Source organism: Nelumbo nucifera, chromosome 3 (genome assembly GCF_055504915.1).
Source record: "Nelumbo nucifera cultivar China Antique chromosome 3, China Antique-T2T, whole genome shotgun sequence".
Lineage (NCBI taxonomy): Eukaryota > Viridiplantae > Streptophyta > Magnoliopsida > Proteales > Nelumbonaceae > Nelumbo > Nelumbo nucifera.
In genome coordinates, this window is record NC_142651.1 from 104,502,329 (window position 1) to 104,511,991 (window position 9,663).

Here is a 9,663-nt window from a genome sequence, read left to right on the forward strand (position 1 = left end):
TTGACTCCTTTCCCAACTCCCAAGTGTTTGGTAGCCACGTGTGTATCATGCATGCATGTGTACGTGTTGGTGTTGCGCATTAATTAGATATCGTTCATGGAGTAAAGTTAATTCAATATGGAGTACTACTCCAGCAGAGACTCAGGTCCGGCTGGGTTTGGCCTGTTATCGGTCTCTTAGGCTGCGTTTGGATGCTATTGAGCTTCAACATCATCAAAATATTTTCTACGAACTGAATCTGTGTCTTGCTTTCTTCTTTAGGTTGCCTTAGCCAGTATTCCACTGCGTAACTTTAGCTTTGCATTCCAGTGTCATCAGAATCCTTTTCTTTTCGTTTCGCTTTTGCATGCTTGCAGCTTTTGGAAGCTCTATATGATACAAATATTATGGCTTCGTTTGTTTATGGTGCAAATCTGAATTAGTTACAAAATTTGCACCCAATTCGATAAGCTTTCCATCACTCTTATCTAATATAAAATTTATACTTTTGGCGAACGAGTATAGGCTCAGTTTGGAAGGAGTACAGATACAAAAATACAAATATGTAGAGTACAAAATTAAATAGAGTTATAAATACAAATATCTAGAGTGTAAAGCCTTGTATTTTGTATGTATTTGCATTTCAGCATTTGTACTCTTTCCAAATTTAGCCTGTCTCATTTGGATTAGTGAGACGGTTGAGTTTCTCCATTGTGACCTGGATGACCAAGCGTTTGTTTGGCATCGATGACGTTGCTCCAGAAAACGGTGACACATCAGCACCACATCAGAAAAAATTGTGCTCCAGGAAACACCTGCTTCTTTGGAACTATTTTTCCATAAAAAACGATGCTCTAAGCCATGGTTTGGAAATCGGGAAGGCGTGGTTTGGAGCAACACCGAATTTGGCATTTCCTGGAGCTGCAGCTCATTGCTGCCGATAAGGACATGAGGTGGCAGTGACAAGGACATGACGTGGCACTGGATAATAGGTACCGGTGTTGAAAACGTTTCCTAGAGCATCGGTACCAAACAGAAAATGTTGTTATTGCTCCAGGAAACGTCTTACCCCTGGCAGCAACGTTTCCAAAAAAAAAAGACATTATTTTCTTAGAAAACGTTGGTTCCAACCCACACATCGACATCAAAAAATGGTGTTGTATATGCAACATTGATTCCAAACATATACCAAAGTTCAAATCTTGAAAACAACTTTCTATATGTGGAGGGGTAATACATCTATCCGTCCCCAACCCCCCATTGATAGGAACCTTGTGCATTGATGAGGTACCCCTTTATAAAGTGAGGACCATATCTTCTTATCTCACTTCCAAATAGATAACCCTCCTCCTAACTACCTTTATCCTCTTCTTTAAGATAGAGATTATGCTATTTTAAGTTATGTTTTACTTCCTGTAAACAAATTAGACAAAACCAGAGTTTACATTCAGCCTCTCTGCAGTCCCATACATTTACACCATGCAAACAAATTGAGCTTCACTACATAAAAAAAAAGTCTTTGGCAACAGTCACCACATAAGAGTTATAAATGGTTGTCGTTAAAGGTAATTTTTAGCAACAATTGACTAGCAGTGTTGTGAAACCAATGTATTAAAAACAGGTATCATACAACTGTTGCTAACATTGGTCCTTTAGCAACAATTGACTAATAGTGTTGCTAAACCATTGTATTAGTTATGGGTGTTGTCCAACTATTTAGAACATCAACACGTACCTTAAGACGAATAATTCACTGGATGAGATTAACTAAGGGTCCATTTGGTTCACAATTGGATTGGAATTTGAATCGGAATCGGAATGGCCCATTCCCATAGTCTGTTTGGTTCGGACATGAATGAGAATGGGAATTGAAATCAGCAGAAATGAGATTTCATTCCCTAACTAGGGAGGGACAGGGAATAGCCATTCCCTCAAATGGGGGAATGTCATTCCTGTAGAAATGGGAATGAAATTCCGATTCTATCCAACCAAACAGTTGGAATCAGATTCCAAACCCCTATTCCCATAAACCAATGGGGCCTAAATATATTAATAACAATATCAATCATATAAAAGCCATAAAACAAATGATGCCTCCAGACTTATTTTATATTTTTATTGACCATTTCAATGGTTTCTTCCTATAATGTTATGCCATAGTATAAATGGAACAAGAAATTTGATTGGTTCTTGGGTTGGACAGTTCTAAGTCAACATGATCTAAAACATTGATATATAGCAAGGTTTTAAAAATTAGATTGGACACTGAACCAGTTCCCGGATCAAATGGTACGACTGTTTAATTTGAATAGACGGTCTATTTTGATTTAAAAAAATAAAAAATAATTAAAACAAAAAAGGCCAAAAACCATTGTTCAGGTCAATGGTTTGACCGCCTGGGTTAGTGGATCACTATCAAATCAACGATTTTTGTCAAAAGTATAATTTTAGGGTGAAATAGAACTGGTTGCTTGACCGATTCCTCGACCACCCGGTCTGATCTGGTTTTCAAAAGCATGATATATAGTATACCTTCACTCAAATAAGCTTAAATATACAAATCAATGCTGAAATATCAATGACAGTGTTTGGAGAATTGAAATGAACCATTTAGTTGGACCGAAAAAAAATTGTGAATCCAACCTCTTCGGTTAAGCTCCAAAAACCGAGGGTGAAAAACTAGCCATAAGCCCATAACTAGCCAACTAGGAATTGGTAAACTGGTCCTGGATTCATAAAATTAATTGCTTTTTATTAATTTTTTTTTACGTATATCCCAACTTTTTAACTCTGCACTCAGAGAGAGAGTTCAGATTGTTTTTTTTTTTACTTTTTTTTTGGGTAATTTTTTAAACATTACCAAGTACTTTGTCTAGTATGGGCAATAGGGTGACCATACTCTCCATCCAATATAACATTGAAACAAATCCCCATCACTGACCTCGATAACAAAAATTACCCTCCATCCTTAATCCCTAGTAAAGATGGATTCCCCGTTGAGGATCCAAATCTTTAAAATTTTTTAATTGAACTTTTTTAGAAAATAGATTTACTTAAAATAAAGAAAAAAATTAAATATAAATAATATTTTAATATATATATATATAATATAAATAATATTATAAATATATTTAATACATATAATCAGGTTGGAGTGGGGCTCCATCCTAATTGGAGATCTCTATTAATCTCCATCCCGCACCCTCTAAGCAATCTCCATCCCTACCAACTATTTTTTTGCAAAACAAAAACATGCCTTTATTATGCTTCAATTATTGATTTTGCTGCTAATCTCTCTAATTTTGGCATTAATTTTGGTGTCATTTTTATTTTTTATGAGAGGGAAATATTTTTCATTTTTGCACGGGAGAGAGCTTCCATTCACTCTTTATGGCTGAACATCTTCAGAAGAGGAACTCAAGCCATCAATCATAGTCCCTGACCCTATCGAGACAATCCTCTATTTCTTATTTGCTTTCACTCCCCAACCACCAATCGAACTTAGGTAGCTGATTTGATTCAAATAAAACTATTTTACCATAAACCTCCCTTGTTGGAGCTTCTTTCCCATGTATTGTGATCCAAAACCCTAGGGAAAGCATGGTAGCTATGAACAAGGTTTAAAATTTCGATACGATACGCTCGATATGGGGCGTATCATATCTTTGAAAGACAAATACAAGATACAAATGGAAATCGGGCGTATTGTTTTTTTTATACATATTGGGGTGTATTCATAGCGTGTTGACGAAAAAGATATGGCAAAAAACTGAAATAAAAAATTAAAGGGGGAAAGCATGATTTTTTTCCTTGAAATAATGCTTCTTTCACCCACAAATGACTTTAAAACTCCAAACCTCATTACTAAAGTGCTAGATTTGCAAAAATTTGCAAGAAACAAGTGTGAATCATTAATTTTTTTTGAAGATTTTTTAAAATTTGAAAAAAGGCAAAATAGGTGTTTTTCAATTTTTTATAATATCTTGTGATTTTTTTTTCTTTAATGTTTAAATTTATGTTGATCTACATTTATTGCATTCAAAATCACAATTTTTTTGTGTGTTATCAGTAGATTTATAAAAATTTTATGAAGATATTTGGGGAAAACATAAATATACAAAAAAAATTGAAAATGTAATTTTTTTTTCTGCCTATAAAGACTAAATATGTTTTAGATCTATGGATTTATCTACCATATCCATAAAGCAATTGAAATTTCTTCTTTAATATATTTTTAATTTTTTAATTTTTATATTATAATTCTATGGATGATCTATCGTATCCACAGACCCATTGAAATTTCTGGTTTAATATATATTTTTTATTTTTTATTTTTAGAATTAAAAAATAATTAATTAATTAATTATATTTTATCATTTGGTCACAATGATTGAATATATTATAATTATATAGATGATCTATCATATCCACAAATCAATTGAAATTTATTCTTTAATAACTATTTTTTGAATATATTATATAATATTTATTTATTTTTTATAAATTTTGGAAATAAATAATTATTAATTATATTTTCACTTAGAAGTTGTGCAAATGCATATTTTATGGTTGGATAAGAGAGTTGGGTTTTTTCCCATCCCATAAAACTTTAAATTTTAATAATTATAATTTATAAATTATTGTTAAGCATAGAATTTTTAATGAAATTATAATTAACTACAATGCATTTTTTCATAAAACCATTAAAATATATTAATTTAATGTATATACACCTCATTGAGGTCTACATTTAGTGTTGTTGATGTATTTTTACGATCTATTAAAGCATTTATAGTGTTTCAAAGCGTATTTATGCGTATCTTAGTTTTTCTCGGCTACGCATACATATCAAAGATGTATCTCGATATGTCTCTTAAAATTGCCTTTCCTATACACTTGACGTTTCCGATACTTTGAACCTTGGCTACGACCATAATCGACTATAACTCTTTAATGTGCAACTTGATCAAGGTCAACTTACAAAGAGTAATACATCATCGGGATGTCTACTAAGGCATTGCCAATGTGAGGTCTTTAATGCTCCAAAGTGCTAGCCAACTAGGACCAGGGGCAATAGCGAATAGCTTGTTCTATTTCTCTCAAATGGTTTATGTGTTGCGATTCATGTGGTTTGGAGTAGTGATTAATAATTAATCAATTAATCTCAATGATTATCTAGTTTCTTGTCTAGTACCCGACTGAATTGTTGAATATGTTTAAGTGGTTTGTCCACATTTTATTTCTTATTATTTTGTTTTTAATATGTTGCAGCAAAAATTAGAATAGAACAACGTGAGTAATCCCCATTTTAGGTCATTTTATTATTTCTGGGATTTGCCTTTGTTTGTCTCTCTATTTTCATATGTCTCGATTAGAATAGGCTAATGGTACCGATCCTTAGTATGTATTGTTTTGATTAATGGCAATCAAAATGACTACTTTCTCTATATTGTCAATAGTTAGAAAACTAGTAAGAGTAGGTTCATTTTAATATTTTGCTAAGGATTAACTTCGATATCGGAAAGACATGATATATAGGAAAAACTTTTAACCAATCAACCCATATCATTAGTCAAAGCTCTACAAATTCAGGGAGGGTTTTGATTAGTCAAAGCCCTTCCGATCCGGTATCATGGGTTATGGGTTATAAAGAACAACCCATCTAAACCTTTTTTGGTGATTGAATTCACTTAAGGTTCTGTTTTACTTGAGCATTAGATAGAAGGGCAGGCATGTATTGGGTGATGTTGCTGCTTGGCCTGTGCAGGGATTCATCAGGCATTTCAGACCTGAGCCGGAGAGGATTAGGGAGAGTGTAGAAAAGGAGTTGCTTGAATGATCCACCCAGGGAAATAGCAAATGTGTTGGCCATTGTGAAATAAAGTTGAAAGAAATCTATGTTTGGAAGAAAGGTAACTCTAGATTTCTGGATGATTTACATATATTGGTATGACAATTATGCTGAATGGTTCATCTAATGTCTCAGTTGTTACTGTATTTATTTATATCTCAAACCTAGAACTTAAACTTGTTCTGCAATCTTTCTTTTCGGGAACATTGACTACTTTCACCTTTTAACTTGGGGGGGATTTTAGAGTAGCTGTCTTCAACAACTTTTTGGAAATCCTTGTCATCTTTCACATTTTATTTATTGTTTCTATAAATGGAATTATCTTATTATCTCATCAAAAATAGTTATAGGAACATTGAATTATTGGTTCATGTGTATGTGTATGAATCTTACATATCCTTCCCAGGGGTCGTATTAGGGTCTATGTGAACAAACTTTTATTTCAGCTGATCCCACTGTCACCTCCTTATCAAGGCATCAATAGATCAATTATCTTAGACTTTTTGGGATCATCTGCTTTAGGAAATTATCCATAGGGAGATCTTGACGCTTTGTTTTGGAATGGGAGATGATAGTTCCTTGACTAGGATCCTAACCAGGGATAAAATATAACAAACATCATGTGAAAACTAGGAGGCCTTTCTATATTATTGACTATATAACCAGTTTATGTTTGAATCAATTTGTGACAACAAGAACCAGTTTGATCAATGTTTTTGAACCATCATTGACCCAGACGGTTGGACCGTTTGGACTGGAAACTGTCCAGGTGATCAGTTTTGCTTTACCCCAAACCTGGTCCCTGGTAAAAACCGTTGCATTAGTCAATGAATCATTGACCTAGACGGTTTAACCAGTGAACCGTTTGACACAGAGAACAGTTTGCGGTTTATTACTTTTGACAAGTTAGAATAAGAATGAAAAGAGAAGAAGATCTCTCAGATCTGAGATCTATTGGAAAGAGAGATCAGTTGAGGGATGTGTGAGACAGTGAGAGAGATTTGAGAGATCTGGGAGAGCAGTCTAGATGATAGATCTGCAAGAGAGAGAGAAAAATGAGATTTGAGATTGAGAGAAATCACATATCTACTTTCATCGCCAGTTCGCCTCCATTGCCACTGTTGTTGCCGCTGTATTTTGCCATCGCCGTCGCCGTCACTGTTGCTGCTGTAAGTCACTATCATCATCGCCGTTGCAGCCTGCAAGAGACCTCCTCCACCTCCTCTTCCTTCTTCTTCTTCTTCTTCTTCTTCTTCTAAACTCTCTCAGCCGTTGATAGCTTCTCAAATCTCTCTCATTCTCAAACAGTCAAAACTTATTTCTCTTATATTTATATGCATCTTACCCTAATATTCCAATCTAATGGGTAAGATGGCATATCACCTGTTAAAATATTTAAACCGTTCAAATCATTTGACCTAGATGGTCGAACCATTGACTCGAAAACCGGTGGCAAGAACGGTTCCGCTTCTGAATCGGTTTTAAAAACCTTAGTTCTGATCTAATTATTATTTGGAGCAAAACCCCAGAACTAGAATTGGCATAATTAGTTTGATTGATTTTGTTCTATAGGAAATACCCAACCAACTGACAGCTCTAGATTAGCCTAGAGCTGCTGGTGTTATCTACCGGTACTAACAATAAAAGGTTACTTTTGCTAACCAAATATACTTATTATGTGCATTTGAATTAGTAGAGTTACTATCATACAAAAGACTACGTTGAAATATGGAAATTAATTTACCATTGTTAGAATAGACCAATTAACTTGTTGATGCAAAACTTAGATTGTTAGGGAGATATTTTATCTACTTAACTTTAGAGACCTCAATAACTTTGGAGATTTATCATTTTAGCTGACCTACAAAGCCTAGTATCCAATGTTTCTTTGTCAAAACATCCAGCAAACAAGAATAAAGGTAAGTTCTTAACGCTATCTGAATTCTTGGACATTGCAAAGACCAAGGCAATTCCTAGAATCATGATCAACATAAAGGTAATTGATGTAACCGTTTTTGGTCACGTACCATTTTTTGGGATGTGTAAAATTTTTTGGCTAAGTACCTCGTGTTTGACCTGGTGGTGACGTGCCTTGGTGATGAGCTACTTGGTGGCGAACTTCCCGGGGGAGAACTGCCTGGTGATGCTTCTTGGTGGTGAACTGCCTAATGGCGAACTGCCTGGTGGCGAACTGCCCGGTGGCGAACTGCCAGGTGGCGAACTGCCTGATGGCGAACTGCCTGGCAGTGCTCCTTGGTGGCGAACTGCCTGGTGACGAACTGCCTGATGACGAACTGCCTGATGGCGAACTACCTGGTGGCGAACTGCCCGGCAGTGCTACCTGGTGGCGAACTGCCTGATGGCGAACTACCTGGTGACGAACTGCCTGATGGCAAACTGCCTGGTGGCGAACTACCTGGTAGTGTTCCCTGATGGTGAACTCGTCACTTGACTTGCTCCTAGGCGGTCTGCAACTCAGAGGATGGTGGAGCTCCCTGGTGCAGCGCTACCCGACTACCCCCTGCGTGAGGTGATTTTCTCTCCTTTGTAGACGGCGGGAGCTGAGGGACCTGTAGGAACTGAATCAGAGGACCCGGGGGTATTTTCCCGGTGGGGACTCTCCGATGCCTAAGTTAGCATTCTGATTACAGAGGGCTTGGAGAGAAATGAGAGAGCTAGAGAGCGGGGGTTACCATACTCTTTTTTCTCCTCCTTTGGCTTTGGGGGTCGGAGTCCTTATATAGTGGTGCCCTCGTGGGTTAGGTGGGTGAAAAGCCTTCAAATGGTAAGACGTCATATCCCGTCAGAACCGGGGTACGGTGATGAACTCCTCGAGGTTGTCAGGTCGGCGCCTGTCAGTCGACGGGTTGGTGTCCGGGCTAGGTTGCCAGGCCGGCGCTTTTGTCTGTTGGCGGGTCGGTGTCCGGACCAGGTTGCCAGGTCGGCGCCTGTGTCAGTCGGTGGGTCGGTGTCTGGGCCAGGTTGCCAGGTCGACGCCTGTGTCCGGGTCATGTTGTCAGGTCGGCGCCTGTGTCCGGGCCAGATCGCCAGGTCGGCGCCTGTGTCAGTCGGCGGGTCGGTGTCTGGGCCAGGTTGCCAGGTCGGCGCCTGTGTCAGTCGGCGGGTCGGCGTCCGGCCAGGTTGCCAGGTCGGTGCCTGTGTCCGGGTCAGGTCAGCAGGTCAGCGCCTGTGTCCGGGTCCTGTTGTCATGTCAGCGCCTGTGTCCGGGCCAGATCGCCAGGTCGATGCCTGCGTCCGGGCCAGATTGCCAGGTCGGCGCATGTGGCAGGCTCATCCGGCCAGGTCGCGCAGGTCGCGCGCAGGCCGTGCCAGGTCGCGCCAGGCCAACCAGACCGGTGCTCGGGGGGGGACCAACTTGGTAAGTTGTTGCCTGGGGGCTTGCCTAGTTGCCACGAGGTGCCACGTGTCGCAACTTCACTGGAGGGCCAAATCTGCCCTCATCAATTGCCCCCCACTCCCGAGCTGAGAGTAACTCAGCGAAGGGAGTAGATTTCTTTTGGCCCCGTAAGTCGACGAGTTAGTAAGTTTTGATCCAATTCCTTAGGCTTTGGGAGCTGCCTGTATGTGGCGAGCTGCCAGTAAGACGAGGGGGTCTCCGCCGGTTTTAGTAGTGTAGCCCTTAGGCTCTGGGGCAACTTATAGTTCACTTTTGCTGATTTTGTTCCTGCTGGGAAAGCGATTGGATATTTAGCAACAGTGTGGCCCGCAGGCTTTGGGAGTGACTCATAGTCTACTCTTTTTGATTTTCGCCCGTGTCGGAGAGGCGACCTGGTCTTAAGCAGTAATGTGGCCCGTAGGCTTTTGGGAGTGAC